General features: G+C 52.6%; 9 non-coding genes across 9 annotated transcripts; 5 read left to right on the plus strand and 4 right to left on the minus strand.

Annotated features, from left to right (window-relative positions):
- Positions 1-480: 480 nt before the first annotated feature.
- TRNAA-UGC (transfer RNA alanine (anticodon UGC)) lies at positions 481-553 on the minus strand. Its single transcript has one exon. It is a non-coding gene; the product is annotated as a tRNA-Ala (tRNA).
- Positions 554-2,980: 2,427 nt separating this feature from the next.
- On the plus strand, positions 2,981-3,085 carry TRNAR-UCU (transfer RNA arginine (anticodon UCU)). The gene is made up of 2 exons: positions 2,981-3,017; positions 3,050-3,085. It is a non-coding gene; the product is annotated as a tRNA-Arg (tRNA).
- A 776-nt stretch (positions 3,086-3,861) lies between these two features.
- TRNAT-CGU (transfer RNA threonine (anticodon CGU)) lies at positions 3,862-3,935 on the minus strand. The gene has a single exon. It is a non-coding gene; the product is annotated as a tRNA-Thr (tRNA).
- Positions 3,936-7,343: 3,408 nt separating this feature from the next.
- Positions 7,344-7,559, plus strand: LOC149522357 (small nucleolar RNA U3). Its single transcript, XR_016347492.1, has one exon. It is a non-coding gene; the product is annotated as a small nucleolar RNA U3 (small nucleolar RNA).
- Positions 7,560-8,228: 669 nt separating this feature from the next.
- TRNAA-AGC (transfer RNA alanine (anticodon AGC)) lies at positions 8,229-8,301 on the plus strand. Its single transcript has one exon. It is a non-coding gene; the product is annotated as a tRNA-Ala (tRNA).
- A 939-nt stretch (positions 8,302-9,240) lies between these two features.
- Positions 9,241-9,456, plus strand: LOC142820577 (small nucleolar RNA U3). The gene has a single exon (XR_012897803.2). It is a non-coding gene; the product is annotated as a small nucleolar RNA U3 (small nucleolar RNA).
- A 1,494-nt stretch (positions 9,457-10,950) lies between these two features.
- Positions 10,951-11,024, minus strand: TRNAI-AAU (transfer RNA isoleucine (anticodon AAU)). Its single transcript has one exon. It is a non-coding gene; the product is annotated as a tRNA-Ile (tRNA).
- A 2,815-nt stretch (positions 11,025-13,839) lies between these two features.
- On the plus strand, positions 13,840-13,929 carry TRNAY-GUA (transfer RNA tyrosine (anticodon GUA)). The gene is given in 2 exon segments: positions 13,840-13,876; positions 13,894-13,929. It is a non-coding gene; the product is annotated as a tRNA-Tyr (tRNA).
- Positions 13,930-15,655: 1,726 nt separating this feature from the next.
- Positions 15,656-15,728, minus strand: TRNAR-CCG (transfer RNA arginine (anticodon CCG)). The gene has a single exon. It is a non-coding gene; the product is annotated as a tRNA-Gln (tRNA).
- Between the last annotated feature and the right edge of the window lie 6,244 nt (positions 15,729-21,972).

The following is a 21,972-nucleotide window of genomic DNA, read 5'->3' on the forward strand; positions in this document are numbered from 1 at the left end:
AGGTTAAAGGGGTAAAACCCCAGAGTGATATCACACTAGGCATCTATTACAGACACCTCCCCAGGCAGAAGAGGTGTGTGAGGCTTTTTAAACAATTAACAAAATCATCCAAAGTGCAGCTGGTTTCACTCACACTCAGCCTCACCCACAGCTGGGAGGCAGTTTGCTGTGAGCTGAAAAGAAAGTGCCTGGTAGAACCAAGGCTGAGGATGCTTCTGTGTCCAGATGTGCAAACAGCTGGCAGCCAAGTGCTGGTCTGTTCCTGCCCTCCCCAGGCAAGTGAATCCCCTCTTCCTGGTGTTACAGGCAAGACTTTGCCTGTCTGGCTTTTAGCGAGGAAACTTTTCTATGCCGGGCAAAAGTGACACCCCCTGCACTGCAGAAACCAGCCCACTGACTATTGCAAAGAGGCCCCTAGAAGCACTTAGCCGCCTTGTTGGCTGTGCCTGTAAAACAAAGGAAAAAGCAAATATCTGTCACTGGAGAATGTGGGCATCGATCCCACTGCCTCTCGCATGCAAAGCGAGCGCTCTACCACTTGAGCTAATTCCCCTGCCTGTGACCATGTTCACTGTCCCACCCACCTTGTCCCAGAGCTCACAATGTTCCTTCTGTTAAACCCTCATCTAAAACTTGACAAATACCCAGAGAAGTTGCGTTTCCCTTTACAAGACTCTGCACGGCTCAGTTCCAATCAGCCGGTCTTCCCTAGAGCCCAGAACATCGACCGCGGCAGCGTCGCTCTTACGCCCAGTGTAGACACGGCCTTAGAGTGTCACAAACCAGCCCCGGGCACATTCCTGGCTAGGACCAGTCACAGTCTGGGCTCAGTGAGGGTCCGTCCTACCAGAGACGTGTGTGACACAAAAGCCTCCTGTTCCCTGCCCAGTTCCCAACACTGGCTGCAGATCCAGAGATATTTGGTTCCTTGGCTGCTGTCCCTGCTGGCAGGGAGCTGTCCCGCACCTGCAGTTCATCCCCCTCCCGGAGAGGCGGCAGCTCTGTGAGGGGGAGAAGCCAGGGCATTTCCCTGCATGTGTAAAAACCATCACTGCCGGCCCGGGCTGGGCCAGTGCACTGGCATCCCTCATGTCTGGAGCATCCGCCAGGGAAAACTGAAACTGCATCAGGAGATAAGGGTTCAGGGTCCCCCCTGGCAGGAGCTATAGGGAATGGGCTACCTCTACTTCTCCATAGCAGGAAATACTGGACCAGGGGTCCCTCCACCTCTCCCCAGGAGGAGCTATGGCACCAGGGGACCCTCCACCCCCCAGCAGGAGCCAATGGGTGCCATGGGGGCTCACACAAAAACAGGGGCCCACACCCTCAATATTGGTGCCCAGGGCAAAACTCGCTCCACTCCTGGAACAGGAACAGTGACTAGCAGTGAGGCCCCTCCCTGGCAGCACCGTGTCAGATGGTTTCTTCTCAGCCTGGTGCCTCCTGAATGCTGGGAGGAGCTGCCTGGCCCGAGGGGCTGCAGTTCCCTGGAGAGAGGGGCTGGCTACACCTACCCTGCAGACTTCTTGCTCAAGAACTGTTTTGTGCAAAAGGTCTTGCACAACAGTGTGTCCACACTCCCATGTGCTTTTGCACAAGAGAAGTGCTTTTCTGTAAGAGCGCTCATGGCAGTGTGGAGGTTCTCCTGCGCAGGAAAGCTCTGATGGCCATTTTAGCCATAGGGCTTTCTTGAGCAAGAAACCCCTGTTGGCTTTCCACACTGCCTCCTTGTGGATGAGTTATAGCGCAAGAGGGCTTCTTCCTGGTGGGGACAGGAATAACCCTTGTGCAAGAAGCCCTGTTGTCTGATGCTGTACTATACATTTACATGTGCAAGAACGTACGTGCAGTGTAGATGCTCTGCAAGTTTTTGCGCAAGAACATCTGCTCTTGCACAAAAAGCCTGCAGTGTAGATGTAGCCCTGGAATGTAGACACAGTCTGAGAGAGACAAGGAAAGGAAGTGGCCAGAACCTCCCCCCACAGGCTGGTCCACAACAGGATGGGTGCGTCTACACATCACCCTCACCTTGAAGTGAGCTGTGCAGTGTGAGTGTGCTGCCCGGGACCCCCAGGGGAAGGTCTGTGGGGAGTTTCCAAGGCAACAACAACTACAAAGTTTCATAATCTACACTCATGTGACTGTGATTTATTCCTCCACTAGCAAGTGTCTCTGAAGGGATGAGAAATGCAGGGCCCAGGTGCAGGGAACCGGGTCACATTCTCCTGCCTGAGTCTCAGTCCTGGCTGAAGCCTGGCTAGAGAGAGAAGAGGCCAATGCAAACAGCCCCATGGCAGCCAGGGAGTCAGTACGTGGGTGGGTGGAGCAGAGAGCTGGGGGCAGAGCTGGGCTCTAACTCGCTAGGGGTGTGTCCCATAGCTCAAAATAAGTGATGCAATTGGGTAGCTCATTTCAAGTCACTTTTGAAATAGCTTATTTTGTAATTTGGCGCTGGCTACACAGCACTTAGTTCCAAATAAATCGCTATTCCGAAATGCCCCTCACTCCTCGCGCCATGAGGTTTGCAGGGACGTCGGAATAGCGAGCCCGTTATGGTTTGAAATAAGGGGCTTGCTCTTAAGATGCGTCACTGTGATTTGAGCACCACGTCCCCTAAACCTCCGAGCTAGCCGGCCCACAGGTGTCAGTCCCACAAGTGGCCCTTTCAGAAAGGAGCCTCAGGCTGCCACAGAGACCTTGTGGGGTCTAGAAGAAGATGGGTGGAGCAGGGGACGTGTTCCCATGCAGGGGAGTTAGCTCAAATGGGAAACCCCTTACTTTGTGTGTGAAAAGTAGTGGGATTGATGCCCATGGTCTTCAACTGCAGCTTTGTCCTGGTTCCTAGTTTTCACTGCTGGGGGCTTAGTGGCCCTCCTACCTGCTCTCCCAAAAGAGACAGACCTGGCTCCCCTTTCTTTTCCCCCAGCAATTGCCATGCTGCAAAGCAGAGAGTGGAGATATCAACAGCAACAGTCCATCTGGCTCTGTGGTGCAATGGAAAGCACGTTGGACTTCTAAGCTTTATTGGTTAATGTGAGCCCAGCTAGACATTCAAAGGTTGTGGGTTCAAGTCCCACCAGAGTCACTTTAGCTGCTTCCTCATTTCCAGGGTGCAGCTTTTACAGACCAGTCAGTCCTTAGGCTGACACTGGGGTGGGCTGGCATCCAGGCAATTCCCAGCAGACCCCATTAAGGGTGGAGGGAAGGGCTAGGACTTGGGGGTTGGGATGGGGGTTGTTCTGAGAGGCTGCAGGTGCCAATAGACCCTCCATGTCTCCTACCAGTGCTGTGCAACACGCAGGCTCGGAGCTTTGCTGGAAAAAAGCACCAGTCTAGACACGGATCTTTCGGAAAATAAAACCTTTTCCAAAAGATCCCTTAATCCTTATTTTAAGGGTTTATTTTCTGAAAGATCCGGCAAAGCTCCAAGCTGGAAAAAAGCGGAAGCCATTTTTATGCAAATGAAGCGAGGGGTATTTAAATCCCCGTATCATTAGCAATTGCAATGTGTCTAATTTGCATCCCTTTTATGGAAAAGGGATGCAGTCTAGACACAGCCTTAGTGTAGATGTAGCCTCTGTGAGTTACCAGCAGTGGGGCCGTTATTGTCGGCATCTAACTAATTGCACCATGAGGCCATGTCTTCACTCAGGTGGAGATCACTGCTGCAATCCATTTTCCAGAGCTTGATTTAGCAAGTCTAGCTAAGCCTCACTAAATCAAACCCCTAGGGCACCTCCTGCTCTTTGCTAATATCCTACTCCCACTGTGAGGGCACCGCCAAGCTCAACTGAAGGTAAAAACAACTCCAGCTACATGTTGAAGAATGATGGGAAGAAAAGACCCATTGATCTGGAAACAAGGCACCACTGGGAGTTGAACCCAGGATCTCCTGCTTACTAGGCAGGTGCTTTAGCCAACTAAGCCATGGTGCCCTTCTTGCAAGCAACCTTAAAACTGTTCTAATTTATGGTCCCAGACACCCCCTTCCCATCCCAAAGTGCAGCCGTTCCCCATTCCCCTCCAGCTCTCACCATGACTCAAGGCCTGCGCAGCCCAAGACATTTGACTGGCAGCTGGAACCCAAAACCTTTTTGTCAATTGTAGCAGCAGGCCCCAAAGGGACAGACCCAAGGCAGCTGCCTGGTCCTAAGGCCGGGCCTGCAGCCATGGGGAGGGAGAAGAATCTCTCCTCTCAGCTGGAGTTGAATCAGCCACCTAAGGACACTTGCCGAGCACCCGCTACAGGCCTCTGCTCTGCCAGCTGAGCTATGGAAGGTGCCCGGGGCAGGCTGCTTTGCTCAGTTTGCCCTTGGACGAGTGTCAGGGCAAGAGCCCCCCGAAGGGGACGGCCTCCCAGGGGAGGGGCAGAGGAACCCAGCAGCACAGGGGTGTCACAGGCGCTTCACCCGCAGAAGGACCCTTGAGTGATCCAGGCAGAAACGCCGCGTCTCGCTCCCTGCAGCTCCCCTTGCTGCCCTGGCAGGCGCTGCCCCTTCTCCCACCGGCCTGGGCCTGGCCTCCCTCCCCCGCCCGGCACCACAGAAAGCCCCTTGGCGTGAGCCTGGGCAAGCCAGAGGCCTCAGGCCTGTCCCCTCTGAGGGGCTTGTGCCTTGGCCTCCTCTGCCCTTGGTGCCGGCTCTCCCGGCTGCCCCCTGAGCGCTGCTGGCCAAAGGAGGGAGCAAGGCAGGAGAGGGGGGAGGAGCAAGTCCCACTGAGGCTGACAGCTCGGGCTCAAGCCTCCAGCCCCAGCACAAAACCTTCAGCCGGGCCCGTGTGGCTCCCTCCTGCCCCCGCACACGCTCACAGGGGGAAACGTGCCCCATGGTCCATCCCCGCGCCAGGCCTGGGCGACGGGCTCAGCCCTCGAGCAGCCCACAGGGCCTGTGAGGGATGGACTGAGAGCAGGGCCCCACTGACACCCCCCGTCCTGCCCCACTGGCCTGCGTGCGGCGCTGGCACGGGACAGGCAGGAACGGCAGCTGGGGAGAAAGCAGCTTGGACTGACGGGCGAGTCTCACTTGCTGACCAGACTCCCAGGCCCTGGGCTCTGTGGCGAGCCCCCCTGTGGGTCAGAGCCCCCCGGCCACAATGCTACTCCAGGGGGCCTGGTTCCAGGGCCTCCTAATCCCAGGGCCTGGGGAGCTGGAGGCCTTTGCCCTGGAGTCTCAGAGCTCCCCCAGTGTCGGCTGCCAGGAGGGGGAAAGCTTCTCCTCAGGAACCTCTCCCAGGGCAGTGCCCCCAGCCCAGTCCCTGCCCATTGCGGGGGCAGGTAAGAGAGACCCCCCTTCTCCAGAGAGCAGCCGCCCCGGGGCTGTAGGAGGAGAATCTGGCCCAGGGCTGTTCCCAGCAGAGGGGGTTTGATCCCAGCCTGGGTCCAGGGAAACTGCTCCCAGCACGTGCGAGGTTGGGGGAGCGAGCAGATCAGTGTTTGCAGATATTTACACTTATTTGCATAATGCGTATGCAGATATGCAGGGCTCGGCAATTAGGGCAATCTGCCCGTGGTGAGTAGACTTTAGCCCGGTGCAGTGCTCAGTGCAGTCTGTGCATGCGCAGTGTGCGATTCTGCCCGGCTGGTGAGCGGGGCTCGCAGCCCCTTGGCAAGCCCTGCAGACATGTAAATGTAATGCTACTGGTCTGGCAAAAGTTTGTGAATGGGTTTGGCTGTCCATGCTATAAAAACAACGGCTGGAAATATTGGCTTGATCCATGGGGGGCTGGCCCAATGCAAGGTGGGGAAAATACTGGGTGAAAGTCTGTGTGTGTGGGGGGGGGGGGGGGGGATTTTTCCCACCAGGACTTTGTCCCTTGGAATCCCCGCAGAGGTTGGGTTTTGTCTTGTTTGGTTTCCCTTTTCCCTGCTTCCCTCCTCACTGGCAAGGAGGGGGCGGCTCTCTCAGCCTCTCAGTGGGAAGCCCTGGCACAGAGTTGGGATGGGCAGATGCTCTGAGAGGCAGTCCCTGGGCTGTTTGGAGAGAGAACTTTCACCCTTCTGGATTACTTCATTCCACTAGGATGGCCGAGTGGTTAAGGTGTTGGACTTAAAATTTAATAGATGTTTGTCTGCGTGGGTTCAAATGCTGCTCCTGGTAGATACTTGATTTGGAGAAACATTAATGTGGGTGGTGTTTTGTCCTGCTGTTAGGAGGGGGACTGGATTTCAGCTCCAAAGGTCCCTCTGGCTATGTCTGCAGGGGCAGTTTCTTGTGCAAGAAACATCCATGCTGCCATGTGTGAGCAGTACTTCTGAGCAAGAGCATCCATGGCAGTGCTGATACTCTCTTGTGCAAGAAACCCCTGTCCTGTGTCCATACTGCCTTGGGTCACAGCTGCTGTAACAATAAGGTAACATGAATTAATAGACACATGTCATGTGAAAGCCAAGGTGTCCCTGACTGGGAATTGAACCCAGGACCCAGCAACGAAAGTGCTGAATTATAGCCACTAGACCATCAGGGACAGATGAATAAGCCTTCAAAGTAGGAATAAGAGATCCTCCGGAATAGGGCTTTATTCCGGAGGATCGCGCCAGTCTAGACGCTTTTTTCCGGCTTTTCCCCAAGCCAGAAAAAAGCGGCGGCCATGTTTATTTAAATCCCGCGGAGGATATTTAAATCCCCCGCGGATTTCCCTATTCTGAAGTTGAAAATTAGCATGCCCCTTTCGGAAAAGGGGCCAGTGTAGACGTAGCAAAGGTGTTGGAGCAGCTATTAAAAGGCTTCTTCCTTGGCAGGGGCATTGTGCTTGTGGATTGGCTGTTTTTTGGATGACTGGTGCTTGCACATGCAGCTGGGCTTTAGTAAATCAGAAGGATGCAAATCGTGAGCAACCCAGCGCCTCTGGAAATGGGAGTGGAGTAAAAAGTACAATATTGTCTAAAAAACCCAACTTGATTAAAAGTCAAAGTGTGACAAAAATAAATAACTTGAGTAAAGTACAAATACCCAAAAAAGGTCTTGAGTAGCATAATCAAGTATTTCTACTTAGTCACTTTCCACCTCAGCCCGGCAGGCAAAGCTTCCTGGACCCAGCTGATCCACAGACTTACCCCTGACTTAAAGGAGCCCCAGGAACTGCAGTTTCAGGAAGAAACAGCAAGAGATTTTGATTGGGTGCCAGGTGCTCCACATGCTAATCAAGAGGCATATTTCTGTAAAATGGGACATGGAGCATATTCTAATATGCAGATTTCTAAATCTGGTGGAGTGTGTTTGAATGGGACAAGCACTTTGCTGAGATTATTTCTGTTCTTTAGTTTTCTAAGTTTTGTGTGAAAACATTCCCCATGAGGGGAAAGTGAATGCACATGAGGGTGGGTGTGTAGCGAGCAGGGCCCACCTAAGACTATAATATCAGGGATCATTTCTATAGTCGGTAACTAGAAAAATGCAGCTGAAAGTGGTTGGTCTTGCTAACCGTGAGGATGAGTGATAATGTTTTTTTCTGAACATGAAACAAGCAGACAGTGTTGCTTTAATGTTATTGCTGTCTGCTATTGATGATTGTTCCTTTTTTCCTGTTGAAAAGCTGGAGGAAGAGAGCACAGGCTGAGTGGTTGGTTAGTGTCAAAAAGTTCAAAATTAGTTTTGAAGTAGAGAGAAGGAGGGATTTCCCTTTATCATCCTGTCCTGGCTTTTCTTGAGTTCCTGGTTTTACTTCTACTACTCTGGTCCTGATCCTGGGCTATGTGGACATTGGCGTGATCTTGCACAAAAGTGGCTGCTTTTTTGTGCAAAAGCGCATCTAGAGTGGCACGGACACTTTTCCGCAAATGCTTTTAACAGAAATCTTTTCTGTTAAAAGCATTTGCGGAAAATCATGCCAGTCTAGACGAGGCCTAGGGGTGCGTCCTACAGCTCAAAATAAGTGATGCAAATTATGTAGCTTATTTTGAGTCAATTTTGAAATAACTTATTTTGTAATTTTCGGTGCTGACTACACAGCGCTTATTTCAAAATAAATGGCAATTCCGAAACGCCCCGCCCTCCTTGTGCCATGAGGTTTACAGGGACGTCGGAATAGCGAGCCCGTTATGGTTTGAAATAAGGGGCTTGCTCTTAAGACACATCTGTGTGATATGAGCACCACGTCCTAAACCTTCGACCTAGCCGGCCCACGGGTGTCAGTCTCACAAGTGGCCCTTTCAGAAAGGAGCCTTGGGCAGCCTCAGGGATGTTGCGGGCTCTGGAACAAGGTAGGTGGGGCAGAAGAGGCTTTTGCAAGCAGGGGAATTAGCTCAAGTGGTAGAGTGCTTGCTTAGCATGCAAGAGGTAGTGGGATCAATGCCCACATTCTCCAACTACAGCTTAGTTCTCACCCCTTACTTCCAGTGGCTCTGTTCTCCTGAAAAAGAAAGACTTGGGTCTCCTTTCTTTCCACCCAGCAATTGCCATGCTGCAGAGATAGCAAGACTACCACTCTGTGGTGCAATAGAAAGCCTGTTGGACTTTTAAGCTACAGTGGTTAATATAAACCAAGCTGATTGTTCAAAAGTTATAGGTTCAAATCCCACCAGAGTCATTTTAGGTGCTTACTGATTCCCAGGGTTCAGCTTTTACAGAACAGGCAATCCTTAGGCTCACACCGGAGTGGGCTTGAGTCCAGACAGTTCCCAGTAGATCCCAACGGGGGTGGAGGGCAGGGCTTGTACTTGGGGTTGGGCTGGGGGTTGTTCTGAAAGGATGCAGGTGCCTTTAGATACTTTTGTCCCTCCCTGTCTCCTACCAGCACTGACCAACACTCAGGCTATGTCTACACCTCACTGTTCTTCTGAAAAAAAACTACGCAAATTGCAAACCCCAATTTGCGTAGCTTTTTCTGCTTTTTTCAGAAGAGGCTTTTCCAACATTTGGCCTGTCTACACTGGGCCAAATGTCAGAAAAAAAACAACCTTTTTTTTTGGAACATCTCTTCATAAAATTCAGAAGAGCAGATGTGTTCTCTGGACTAAAGGGTTGTGTTTCCGGAAAAGGGTGCCAGTGTAGATGTAGCCCAGGAGATTTTGATTGGCTGCCAGGTGCTCCACATGCTAATCAGGAGGCGTGTTTCTGTAAACAGGGACATGGAGCATATGCTAATATGCAGATTTCTAAACCTGGTGGAGTGTGTTTGAATGGGACAAGCACTTTGCTGAGATTATTTCTGTTCTTTAGTTTTCTAAGTGTTGTGTGAAAACATTCCTCATGAGGAGAAAGTGAATGCACACAAGTGTGGGTGTGTGGGGAAGGAGGTGTTAATAAGACTGTACTTTCAGGGATCATTTCTATAGTTGGTAACTAGAGAAATACAGCTGAAAGTGGCTGGTCTTGCTATCCATGAGGATGAGTGATAGTGTTTTCTTCTGAGCATGAAGCAAGCAGACAGTGTTGCTTTAGTGTAATGGCTGTCTGCTGTTGATGATTGTTCTTTCTTTCCTGTTGGGAAGCTGGAGGAAGAGAGCAGAGGCTGATTGGTTAGCTACTCTCAAAAAGTTCAACATTAGTTTTGCACTAGAGAGGAATGGGGATTTCACTTTGTTTTGTCTTGGTTTTTGTTTAATTCCTGGATTTACTTGTAGGCTACATCTACACTGGTATGACTTTGTGCAAATATTTTTAATGCAAGAATTTTTGCATTAAAGCATTTTTACAGGAGAGCATCTCTACTGGCATATGCTTTTGCGCAAAAGCATTCGTGCCAATGTAGATGCTCTCTTGTTTAAGAAAGATTCGATGGCCATTTTAGCCATTGGGCTTTGTTGCGCAAGAAATTAACGTTGCTGTCTACACTGGCCCTCTTGCGCAAGAATACTTGACAAGAGGGCTTATCTGTGAGTGGTCGCGTCAGAGTGTTTGCGCAAGAACCACTGATATTGTACGTTACAAACTCAGTGTTCTTGCGTAAATACTCGCAAAATCTTGCCAATGTAGACATAGCCGAACTGCTCTGGTCCTGATCCTGATGTTTTCATGCTTTTCTCTCACCTGCTGCTGGGTCTTTTCCATGTGCTTCTCACACTGGATTTAGCCAGCCCCTTGGATCTGCCTCATGCCTTGTCCCCCATCTGTTCCCTAGTGGCCCTGTGGGAGGCAGAGACTAGCTGTAGCCCAGAGTTAATTATCCCTTGGGTTAGTGTCTTTCTCCCATAACGTGTAGCTAAGATATTTGTTAGTAACTGGCAGGCGCCGCAGGGGCTCACCCTGAACAGAGACACACGACCTCAATATTGGGGCACAAGACAAAACTCACCTGCTCCTGGAACAGGAACACTGACTAGCGGTGAGGCCCCTCCCTGGCAGCACCGAGCAGTGAGAGCTGAGTTGTGGGGGAGAGGTAAAAACAGGGGGAGAAGGCTCCATGACTGTGTGAGAGCCAGCAGGCCCACGAGGGGCCCTTTGGGAAAGACCCCACAGGCAGCGGCAGGGACGTCTCTGCCGCTGCCACGAGCTCATCTCTGATGGGGCCATGAGCGACTCACTGAGATGTGGGCTGGCTAGTGCAGAAGTCAGAGGAGCAGGAGCCTGGGTGGGTTCAGGGGGGCCTTAAGCAGGAGCAGGTTTGGGGGAGGGGCTGCTGGGCCACTGAAGCAGGTGACCAGGTGGTTGGCAGCAGCGCTGTGGGCTGGGCACATGGTCCCATCACCTGGACATATGGAGCCTCCCTCTGTGGCTTGGGCTGGAGGAGCCATGGGCCAGCCACTGCAGCAGCAGGAATTTGGGATCAGGTCACCCCACTGGGGACAATGGAGGGAAGAGAAGAGTTTTCCCTGCCATTAGGGGAAAGCTGGCCAGACCGTTTTAGTCACTGGGTCTGTGCAGACTGGATCCTCCTCCTACCAGTTCTCTGGCCTCAGGCCTGCAAAGCTCTCAGCCTTTTGCCTGTTTCTGCTTCCCTGTCCATAGCAGGCAGCTAAAGTGTGTGTCTGGGGGGGGGGGGGGGGGAAAGTAGTCACCGCAGTGAACAACCATGTGGCCAACATGGGGCTTGAACCCATGACCTTGGTGTTATTAGCACCACGCTCTAACCAACTGAGCTAGCTGGCCTTCAGAAGCAGAGCTCACAAATGGCCCTTTCAGAAAGGCGCCTCTTCTCTGACAGGGCCACTAGCAACTCACTGTGATGTGGGCTCACTAGTCCAGATGCTTTGAGGTTTGGTCAAGGTGGCTGATCACCCAGGGCAAAGAGGCAGCCAGAATCTCCTGCTGCCAGCACCTTGCCTCCCAGCTTCTTCCCTGTCAGCAGCAGCCTCAGCCCCTTTTGGCCACTGGGAAGAGAGGCAGGAATGAGGCCAAGTAACGAGTCAGGCTGAGGGGGGCAGGCAAAGCTCATCTTGCCTTGCAGGGCCACTGGCAACAGCTTCTCTCTTGTGCGCTGCTGCTGAGGAGAAAAACACCCTGAGAGGGACCAGAAAGACCAATTTAAAAGATTGTTTGGGGGGGGCACCTGCTAGCGCCAGGGGGGCAAGAGTCAGAGCCTGGCAGCTCCTGGGGACCACACAAGAGACCACAAGGGTAAGCAGCAAGCTCCAGGCAGGTTACGATTTAGGGCCCAGCCCATCTCAGCCAGGCAGACCATAGCATCAGACTGAGCTCCAGGGGGCATCAGACACCCAGCAGGAGGCACAGAACTCTCTCTCTGGGGAGCCTGCAGATAAGAAGCCCAAAGCTCATAAAGTTGGAGCGTTCTGCAGCAACCAGCCCAGCCCCAGCCAGTCCCACAGAAATTTGAACTCGGATCACATGATTCAGAGCTCTGAGTGCTGCCTCTTACACCATGGCTACATCTAGACTGGCATGTTTTTCCGGAAATGCTTTTAACGGAAAAGTTTTCCATTAAAAGCATTTTCAGAAAAGAGCGTCTAGATTGGCAGTATACGCAAAAGCACATTTTGCGGAAAAGCGTCCGTGGCCAATCTAGATGCGCTTTTCTGCAAAAAAGCCCCGATCGCCATTTTCACGTTCGGGGCTTTTTTGCAGAAAAGAAATCTCTGCTGTCTACACTGGCCCTTTTGCGCAAAAGTCTTTTGGAAAAAGCCTGGACTCAGAAGCAGGGAATGGGCGACGGGAGGGATCACTTAATAACTGTCTGTCCTGAGGATTCCCTTGGGACAATGAAATTGGCTGCTGTTGTGAGACAGGATCCTGGGCTAGTTGGACAACTGGCATGACCCAGTCTGGCTGTTCTGATGTTCTGTTTGGTTTCTGTTCTTGTCCCCTCTGGGCAAGGGAGAATGGACCTTCCACCCCCATCCTGAAGTGGACAGAAAATGGCCTGCGAAAGGCTAGTGTAGGTGAGCAAAGAGGCATATTTCATGTGTCCCTGATGGTCTAGTGGTTATGATCTAGCACTCTCACTGCTGTGGCCTGGGGTTTGATTCCCAGTGAGGAAAACCAGCCTGCAGTTTCCTGTGACAGCTGCCTAGTCTCTTTTCTCACCTATGTGACAGCAGCTGTGACCCAAGAGGTTACTTCAGGCTCCTTCCCACCTCTCTGGCACGGCTAAGACAACACTTGCCATTTTCAGAAGGGGCAGAGCTGGGTCACTCAAACTGCCCCTCCCCTCTCCCATGTGGGCAGCCCTGCAGGAAGCTCTGTGGCACACACAGCACTAGCCCAGTGCACAGTCAGGTCTGCACAAGATCCATTGGTTCAGTTTGGGTGTTGAAGGAGACAACCCAGAACTGGCTCCAGCCCCCACTCAGTAACCTGGGGAGCCATAGAGCTAGAAGAGATCTTAGAAGGTCATCAAGTCCAGTCCCCTGATCCAGGGAGGACCAATCCCAACTAAATCAACCCAGCCAGGGCCTTGTCAAAGGGAGACTTAAACACCTCTAGGGATGGAGACTCCACTACTTCCCTAGGTAACCCATTCCAGTGCTTCCCCACCCTCCTAGGGAAATAGTTTTTCCTCATATTCAACCTGGACCTCTCCCACCACAAGTTGAGACCATTGCTCCTTGTTCTGCATCCGTCACTACTGAGAACAGCCTCTCTCCATCCTCTTTGGAACCTCCCTTCAGGAAGTTGAAGGCTGCTCTCAAATCCCACCAGGCCTGGGCCCTTTGGAGAGGCAACAATTCCCCACTGGCCAGGGCAGAGCCTCCCTCTGACACAGTCATGGAGCCTTCTCCCCCTGGGCCTGCCTCCCCCTTCACTCAGCTCTCACTGCTCGGTGCTGCCAGGGAGGGGCCTCACTGCGAGAGCCGCCTGGGCAGGTTCCTGCCACAGAGACACGTCCCAGAGCAGGACGGATGCTCAGACCGACACTGAGTGTTGCTCAGCGCTGGGGTGAGACAGGGAAGGACAAAAGGGTCTAACGGCGCCTGCAGCCTTTCAGAACAGCCCCCGGCCCCACCCCCAAGTACCAGCCCCTCCCTCCACCCTTGCTGGGCTCCGCTTGGTGCTGCCTGGAGGGAGAGTTCCAGACAAGGACACCTGTGAGAATCTCCCCTGGGTGCCCCCACAAGGGCCTTCTGTATTTCCCCTCTGTGCCTCCCCCACCACCCACACACACCCTTCCCCTGCCCGCCCTTCCCACTTTCTGCTCCCGCCTCCCCTGCTGAAGGCACGTGAGAAGACACGTGAGAAGTGGTTTGTTTTTTTGTGGACCTGCCCCGACCGCAGCCCTAGAGACTCTGGAACAAAGAAGACACATGAGAAGAACCCAACGTTCTTCCTTTTGCTGAGACATGGATGGATCTAGCTCAGGTTTCACTCAGGGGGTCTGTCTTCATGTGAAGTACCTGTGACAGCCCCTGTGCTCCTCTGCCCCTCATCAGCAATGACATCTACTTGGGGGAGCACGTGCCCCGAGACTTATAGAAGGGACAACCTAGACAAGCCAGCATTTATCAGACACCCTTCGATAGCTCAGCTGGCAGAGCGGAGGACTGTAGTGTGTGTTTGACAAGTGATCCTTAGGTCGCTGGTTCAACTCCGGCTCGAAGGAGCAATTGTTTTCCCTCCGGCCTGGCCTTAGCAGAAGGTAACCAAGGTGGTTGCCTTGGGTTCGTGTCTTCAGAGCCCTTCGCTGCAATTGACAGAAAGATTGTGGGGAGGAGCTGCCAATCACATTTCTTGGGCTGCACAGGTTATATCCACAAACACAAAAGTTCTTTCAGAACAATGGCCGTTATTCCACAATAACAATGCAAGAGTCTACACAGCAATTCCGTTATTTTGAAATAATTCTGAAGTAACAGACGGTTTATTCCGACTTCTGCAAACCTCATTCTACGAAGAATAACGCGTAATCCAAATTAGCTATTTTTAAATAAGGTGTCTGTAGCTGCGCCACTGCTGCTAGTTTGAACTAGCCCCTCCCCAGGGCCATTCTAAGTTATTCTTCCTGGGGCTCTAAATCGAGACAGCTCGTCTACACTGGGGAGCCTGCCTCGGACTATTCTGAGGTTTTCCTGAAGTGTAGACGTGCTAGTTCGAAATAAGCTATTTTGGAATCACTATTCCAGACCAGCTTATTCCAAAATAAATGTGCCGTGTAGTCGTAGCCAGAGGGATGAAGCAGCAGGAGGAAAGCCCGGAGTCCAGAGTCCAGTCTGAAAGCTCAGTATTCCATATGGCTACACACAGTCACCTGTCTTGGTCCCGTGGTGTAAGGGGCAGGACTTTGAATCTTGCAATCTGAGTTCAAATCTTAGTAGGACCTCCTGGGTTGGGGCTTATTGTTGTGAGGTTTTTCACACTGCCTGGCTATGCTGCAGGCTTCTTGCACAAGAATGGCAGTTCTTGTGCAAAAACTAGCACAGTGTCTACCCTGCATGTGCATTCATGTGCAAGAAAAACAGTAAACCATTGGAAAAGAGGGCTTCTTGTGCAAGAGTTAGTCCTCTCCCCCTAACGAATAAGCCCTCTTGCACAAGAAGGCAGTGTGCACAGGCAAGAGGGATTTCTTGCACCAGAAACCCCTAAGGCTAAAATAGCCATTAGAGCTTTCTTGCACAAGAGAGCATCTATGCTGCTGTAGATGCTCCTTAGGAGGAGATAAACCACCTCATAGAGCTGGAAGGGACTTTGAGAGGTCGGATAGTCCAGCCCCCTACCCTCATAGCAAGCACAAGAACCCTCCCTGACAGATTTGCCCCAGATCTCTAAATGGCCCCTTCAAGGATTGAATTCAGAATCCTGGGTTTAGCAAGTTAATACTCAAACCACTCAGCTCTCCCTCTCTGTTGTGCCAAAGCACATGGATGTGTGGATGTGCTCTTGCACAAGAACTCTTGCACAAAACAGTTCTTGGGCAGGAAGCCTGCAGTGTAGATGGAGCCTAAAGTTTTTCATATTTTTTGTTTTAAAAATATTTCAAATAGTTGTTCAATGTGCCCCAAGCCTGGAATTGTGCTGCAGCCACCTACCTCGCTACAGTCGCTGGCTCCATGTGCACTGGCCTTCTGTCTGGGTGCTGGCAGGGGAGTGAGAGGTGGCAGGTACTGATGGGTAACAGGTGCCAAGGTGCATACAGAGAAGCCAGCGCCTGCATCTGACCTCACTGTGCACACCTCAGCTTTTAACAAACACTCTCCTCCTGTCTGCACCTAACACCAGTGTCAGTGTCTGCTCCGGAGGGGTCCTGTCTGGGGGAAAATGGCAATTCCAGGGGACCCTCACAGCTAACATGGTAAAGAGAAAGAGACTCCACTAGGAATCATCACAAGCATCACCCTAGATGGGACTTGAACCCACAATCCCTGGCTTCAGAAGCCAATGCCTTGTCCATTAGGCCACTGGGGCACATGAGTGATGACACAGAAAACGAAATTCCCTTTCTTTCTGGCTGGCCAGGGATACCCAGGGCAGAAAAATTTTGGCTTTTCACAATGTTCCCTGGGCTGTTGTACAAAGCTCAGTGCTGGTAACAAACCCAAACACCCCCTGGCTACATCTGCCCTGCAGGCTTCTTGCGCAAGAATTGCTAGGTGCAAAAGCGCATCCACACTGCCATGTGCTTTTGCGCAAGAACGTCCATGGCAGTGTGAACGCTCTCTTGTGCAAGAAACCCCTGTTGCCCATCCATACTGCCTTCTTGTGCAAGAGCTCTTGCACAAGAGGGTTTATTCCTCATGGGGAGAGGAATAACTCTTGCGCAAGAAGCCCTCCTTTCCTACATTTTGCCATAAATTTACTTGCGCAAGAATGCGCGTGCATTATAGATGCTCCTCAAGTTTTGTGTAAGAAGCCTGCAGTGTAGACATAGCCCCTGGGTGCCCAGAGAGGGGCTGGCTAGTCACAGTCTGGCTCGGAGCGCTCTCTGCAGTGGGAAGATGTCCATGGAGCAGGCGTATGACAGTGGCACACGGCTCTGGTGGGCTGGGGAGGGAGGCCCAGCATCCAGAGGAGCGTTTCCAAGAGAAGCTTTTACTGACAATGTCTGCCTCTGATTTGATTTTACCGTGTTGTGAGACACTGGAACCCGCAGCAGCATGGACGGAGTGGCTGGAGGGAGTGGCTGGCGGGCGGCTGGTAGGAGCAGTAGCAAGTAGCCAACAGAGTGGGTGAGATGCCTCCTATCTCCACCCCCCCAAGAGTGGGAGGTGAGCTCTGAAAACCACCTGTGAGCTCTTATCTGCCCTGAGCAAGGGCAGCCACTATGAGTGGGGTATGGAGAAAGTTTGGGCATGTGAATGGGACACTTACATGGCTGGACTAACATTGCTGGCAAAGGACACTGCTCAATTCCCTTGAGCAGGGACTTACTTGTGGGATGGTTCTGAACCCTGCTTGTGCCTAGGCCTGACATAACCTGCGTCACAGAATTCACACAGCAAACCGGGCTCTCAGAGCACAGGGGGAGTTTGGGGGCTCGTTGCTGGGCCATGGGGTGAAGCATCAAACCAGCCCCCTCCAGTGGGGCCTCTGCACCTGGGCAACGGGAAACAAAAGGTCTGGGGGCCACACAGAGACCCCGCTGGGCTGAGCAGGAAGTAGCTGGGATTTTGCTTTGTCTTTGCCTGTGGGCTTGGCTGTCTGCAGCCTGGAAACCTCCTGGCTCCTCAGACCACTGGTCTGGATGGAGCGTTACAGACGTCGGAATAATGGAATTGCTGTGTATACGCTCCCATTGTTATTGCAGAGTAGTGGCCGTTATGCCCAAGGAACGCTGCTGTGTAGATGCAGCCTCAGAGAAATGCTGAGCAAGTGCTCCTGCAACGTCTGGGGAGACAGGGAAATGAGGTCACTTCTCTAGCTATCAAGAAGAAGACATGTCAGGAGCGGGATTTGAACCCACATCTCCGTTCAGACACCAGAGCACCCAACTGAGGGAAAAGCAGGACCTTGAGTCTGGCATCTTAGACCACTTGGCCATCTTGACACTTGTGTTAGTATTTTCAAGTGCAGTTTTCGTACATGTTTGAGTTGCTCGGGGAGGTGGAGGAGGCACCTCTCTTTCCCCACCTAACAGCTGCTCTACAGCACAGCTGGGTTTATCTCCACTCACCCTCACTTACCCTTGTGAGGTGTTTTGCAGGGAGCTGACAAGAAGCGGAAGAGGGGAAACTGCTGGCTGGCAGAACTGAGGCTTGGGATTCTCCTGTGCCAGGGAGTCTGTGTCAGTGCCTGGGGATCCTGAGCTGGGTGGCTCCTGGGTTTGTTGGCTCCATACCAGGGGTGTCTCCTCTGCAGGGCTGTGCTTGTTCCTGGGGCTAAAGCTTATCCCTGGGACACACTTTGTGCAGGGACCATTGCTGGTCTTTGTGCCACATTATGTGTCTGGGACGTGGGAGTGAGGAACCTGCCCAAAACAGACAAGTATCCACACACCACCCCCCGGTTCTGCGTCCCCGGCATCCGGCCCTCCTCCGTCATCCCCACGCGCTGCCCTGAGCCTCCCAGCCTGCACCCCCACACGTAGCTTTCTTACAGATGCTGTTTTACCGCAACCCTCTCATGCCCAGCCTCGGCCCCCCCAACTCTTTGGAGACAGGCCGCTCTCTATTGCTGTGCGCACTCTTCAATAAAGAGCTTGTGACTGGACTTTGCTGGTGTTGCCTGTCTCTTTGCAGACAGACAATGAACTGAGCCATCTGGGCTAGAGTCCCTGACAGAGGCAACGATTCCCCACTGGCCATGGCAGAGTCTCCCTCTCACACAGTCATGGAGCCTTCTCCCCGTGGTCCTGCCTCCCTCTCCTTCTCTAAGCTCTCAGGATATGTCCACATTACAGAGTTTTCCCTTCTTCTGCAAGAAAATCGAAAGAACAGAGGGGTTTCTCTGGCATTGGTAATCCTCATTCTACAAGGAAGAAGCCTTTTTGCAAAAGAGCTCTTTTGGAAAAACGCATGTGAGGTTGGAGAAGAAAGTTCTTCTGGAAGAAGAGGAAAGGGGGAAAAGCACAGGTGCCCTGGTGGCCATTCCATCCATAGCAATCCCAGCTTACATGCGAGAGAGCGTCCATTCAGTCTGGACTCTCTCTTTCGGAAAAGCAGATCACTTTTTTAATGCACTTTTGCAGTGTGGACGCTCTCTTCTAGAAGTTTTTTTTTGAAGATCCCTTCTGAAAAAAGCTTCTTCCGAATGAAGCCTGTAGTCCAGACATAGCCTCTGGGTACATCTGCAAAGCACGCTTATTTCAAACACCGCTATTTTTGGACTGATCTGGTTCCAAGCAACCAAGGGTGTGTGTGTGTTCAGTAAATCTACATGTGACTAGCTCCATCTAGCAGCCACAGGGGCCTTTAGCCAAGGCAGCAGTGACTCTGAGGAAGGGTTGGGGGCTAATCAGATGAACATGAGTGTACAAGGTCACGCAGAAATGGATGAGGGGACGTCACAGACACTAACACATCAAGAGGTAGAGAGAGGCCCCTGCTGCACTTCCAGACATGCCACAGTCTGGATAGAACCAGGGATTTTCAGCTGTTTAATCTAAGACACTTGCCACTAAGCTGCTGCCAACAGGCCAGGGGAGGAAGGCCAGGACAAGACCCTTTTAGCCACTGGCTCTGTGCAGGCTGGAGCCTCCTCCTACCAGATCTCTGGGCCTGCTTCCTGCAAAGCCTCCAACAGGTGCCTGGCCTGACTCATCTGGCTTCCCCAGGCTGGCACCCAGGGGCATTCTCAGCTGATGTCACCCCCTCTGTCAGGCGGGAGTTGGGCTCATCCCAGGCACAGGTCTGGCAGAAGGAGCTGCGCTGACCTGGGCACCACGGGGAGGTGCAATATCTACTGTTTCTACCTGGCTTTGAACCAGGGACATTTTGTGTGTTAGACAAATGTGATAACCACGACACCACAGAAACACCTGCAAAGAACTTAAATTCTGCTGGACTTAAACTTGGACAAATATTCTGCTACTAACTCTTGGCCAATGCTTTGGGGAAAAGGCCGAGCAAGAGCAGGGAATAAGACACCCCCCTCCCCCCGCTACTTCTCTAGACCTTTGCTCCCAACACTGGGAAGGTGGCAGTGGCTTGGTGACTCAGGAGGGGAGACCCACGTCACATCCCCTGCATTGCCCCCCTGCAGGGATGGACCTTTGGGGACAGGCCCAGACTCCCCGACCTCTCTCCCAGCTCCTGTCACACTCCAGAGCAGAGCAGCCCCCAGGAGTAGGGCTGAGCCATGCAGTGGTGGCAAGGCGAGGGGCAGGAGCTGAGAGTTTACCTGAGACCTCAGGAACCCAGCACAAGGCACCATCCCAGGCCTCTCTCTGACAGGAGCAGAAGGGGAGGGTGTCTCAGGACTTGGGTAGCTTGTTGTCCTGGTTAGGGGTGTGGCCAAAACACAGGCCTCGTTGTGAGCAGGATTTGAACGTGCACGGGGAAACCCTAGTGGATTTCTAGTCCAACACCTTAACCACTCGGCCATCACAACTCTGCAAAAGTTTTCTCCTCTACATAAATGTTGAGAAAAATTCTGTTACTAACTCCTTGGCCAGCTCAGATTGCTGCAGGGCAAAGGAATTCTCACTCCTTAATTCTGTGCCCCCAGGAAGGGACCAGCTCCACAGTCCCAGCGACTTGGGGAGATGTGCATGTCAGAGCCTCTGCCCATGGGGCTGTAGCCTTCTGTGCCCAGGGAGCCAGACACTGCCAAGGTGGGAAAGCTGGAGGGAAATGGGGAATGGTCGGGAGTCAAAGGTGCTGTCTGGGACCATAGAGTTTTACAGGCCACTGGTGAGGAGGGGACCATGGCTTAGCGAACCCGTTATGGTTTGAAACAAGGGGCTTGCTCTTAAGACGCATCATTGTGATATGAGCACCACGTCCTAAACCTCCGAGCTAGCCGGCCCATAGGTGTCAGTCTCACAAGTGGCCCTTTCAGAAAGGAGCCTTGGGCAGCTACAGGGACATTGTGGGCTCTGGAAGGAAAAGTGCAGAGGCAGGGGAATTAGCTCAAATGGTAGAGCTCTTGAGGATGTGGGTCCCGAGGCAGCAGAGACCTTTGAAGGGAGCGGAGACATAAGGTCAGAAGGAAGGAGAACAAGTCACCTCTTCCCAGGTGAGATGTGGTGGGAAAACTCCCAGATCCGGTGCAAGCCGAGCTCCAAGGGCTGGTTCCTGCCCTGGTGGCTCCTTGCAGGGCCTGGCTTGAGAAGCGCCAAGGAGCCGTGTGTGGCCAGGAGAAAGGGAGCATAAGGAACGTGGATAAAGGAGCAGGGTGGGGGAGCAGGAACAAGGGAGGGTGGCAAAGCAAGTTGGGGGTGCTGGGTGAGAAGAAAGCCAGGGGAATGGGGTGGCTGGGGTCTGGGCATGAGGCGGGACATTATGTGGCTTTGTGTCCACTTGCACCAAAGGTGACAGCCACACTGCCCCGAAGGTGCACAGCCACAGTAGTGGCACTTCCAGGGTGGGCCCTGGACTGAGTGGCCGCAATGACCTGGTCTCAGGCAAGGCACCACTGAGAAGTCTCAGGCCCCCCCCCTCAGCGTTCTCCTTTCTCAGCCTAACATGCTGAGCTGTCTCCCACAAGCTCCTGAAAGCCAGCACACATGCTGCCAAACCCTGCACCAGGGGGCAGGCTTTGGAACTGCCTTGTGGGCACCCAGGGGAACTGCAATAAGAGAAGACCCTGTGTTTCTGCCTGGCTTTGAACCAGGGACCTTTTGCGTGTTAAGCAAATGGGATAACCACTACACCACAGAAGCACACTGAAAAATGTTTTCTGCTACTGCACTTAAGCTTGGGCAAATATTCAGTTGCTAACCCTTTGGCCAACAGAGATTGCTGCGGGGCAAAGGAATTCTCTGTTGTCTATTTTGTGCCCTCAGGAAGGGACCAAACTGAAGGAGGCCGGGCCCCACCTGGGGACTCCAACCTAAACCCCTGAGACCAAGGGGTTTACAAGCCAGAGAATCAAAAGTTTGCTCAATTTTGCCCTCCCCCAACCCTGGAGAACCTCAAAGGCAACTCTACAGCCCCAGCGGCTGGGGGAGTTGTGCATGTTAGAGCCTCTGCCCACTGAGCTGTAGCCTTCTGTGCCCAGGGAGCCAGACACTGCCAGGGTGGGAAGGCAGAAGGGAAATGGGGAATGGACGAACTTTGCGAGACAATGGTGTTGTCAGGGACCATACAGTAGAACAGTTTAGAGGTGGGTCAGAGTAGGGCACAGTGGCTTAGCTGGCTAAAGCACTTGCCAAATAAAAAGCAGTTACTGCTGCAGCCTTTGCTCACATTTACTTATGCCCTTCTGGGACACAGAAGAGGCCTCCCCTGGCCACCCATGGAACTGCTGGTTCAGGAAAAGGCTGAGTGGAGAGGTGTGTGGGGAAGAATGACGTAGGAAAATGTGAGCAAAGGTTACAACAAGGCACCACTGGTAGTTGAACCCAGGATTTTTTGTTAATGAAGCAGGTGCTTTAGCCACCTAAGCCATGGTGCCCTCTGCCAAAATGGCTCTTTATGTTTCCAGACAACACTTTTGACTCCCAAAGTGCAGCCGTTCCCCACTTCCCTCCAGCCATCGAGCCCAGGTGGTGTCTGGCTCCCTGGGCACAGAAAGCTACAGCTCCGTGGGCAAGGGGCTTTGGCTTCCTTGC

Source organism: Pelodiscus sinensis, chromosome 19, assembly GCF_052426305.1.
Source record: "Pelodiscus sinensis isolate ZL-2025 chromosome 19, ASM5242630v1, whole genome shotgun sequence".
Taxonomy (NCBI): Eukaryota; Metazoa; Chordata; order Testudines; family Trionychidae; genus Pelodiscus; species Pelodiscus sinensis.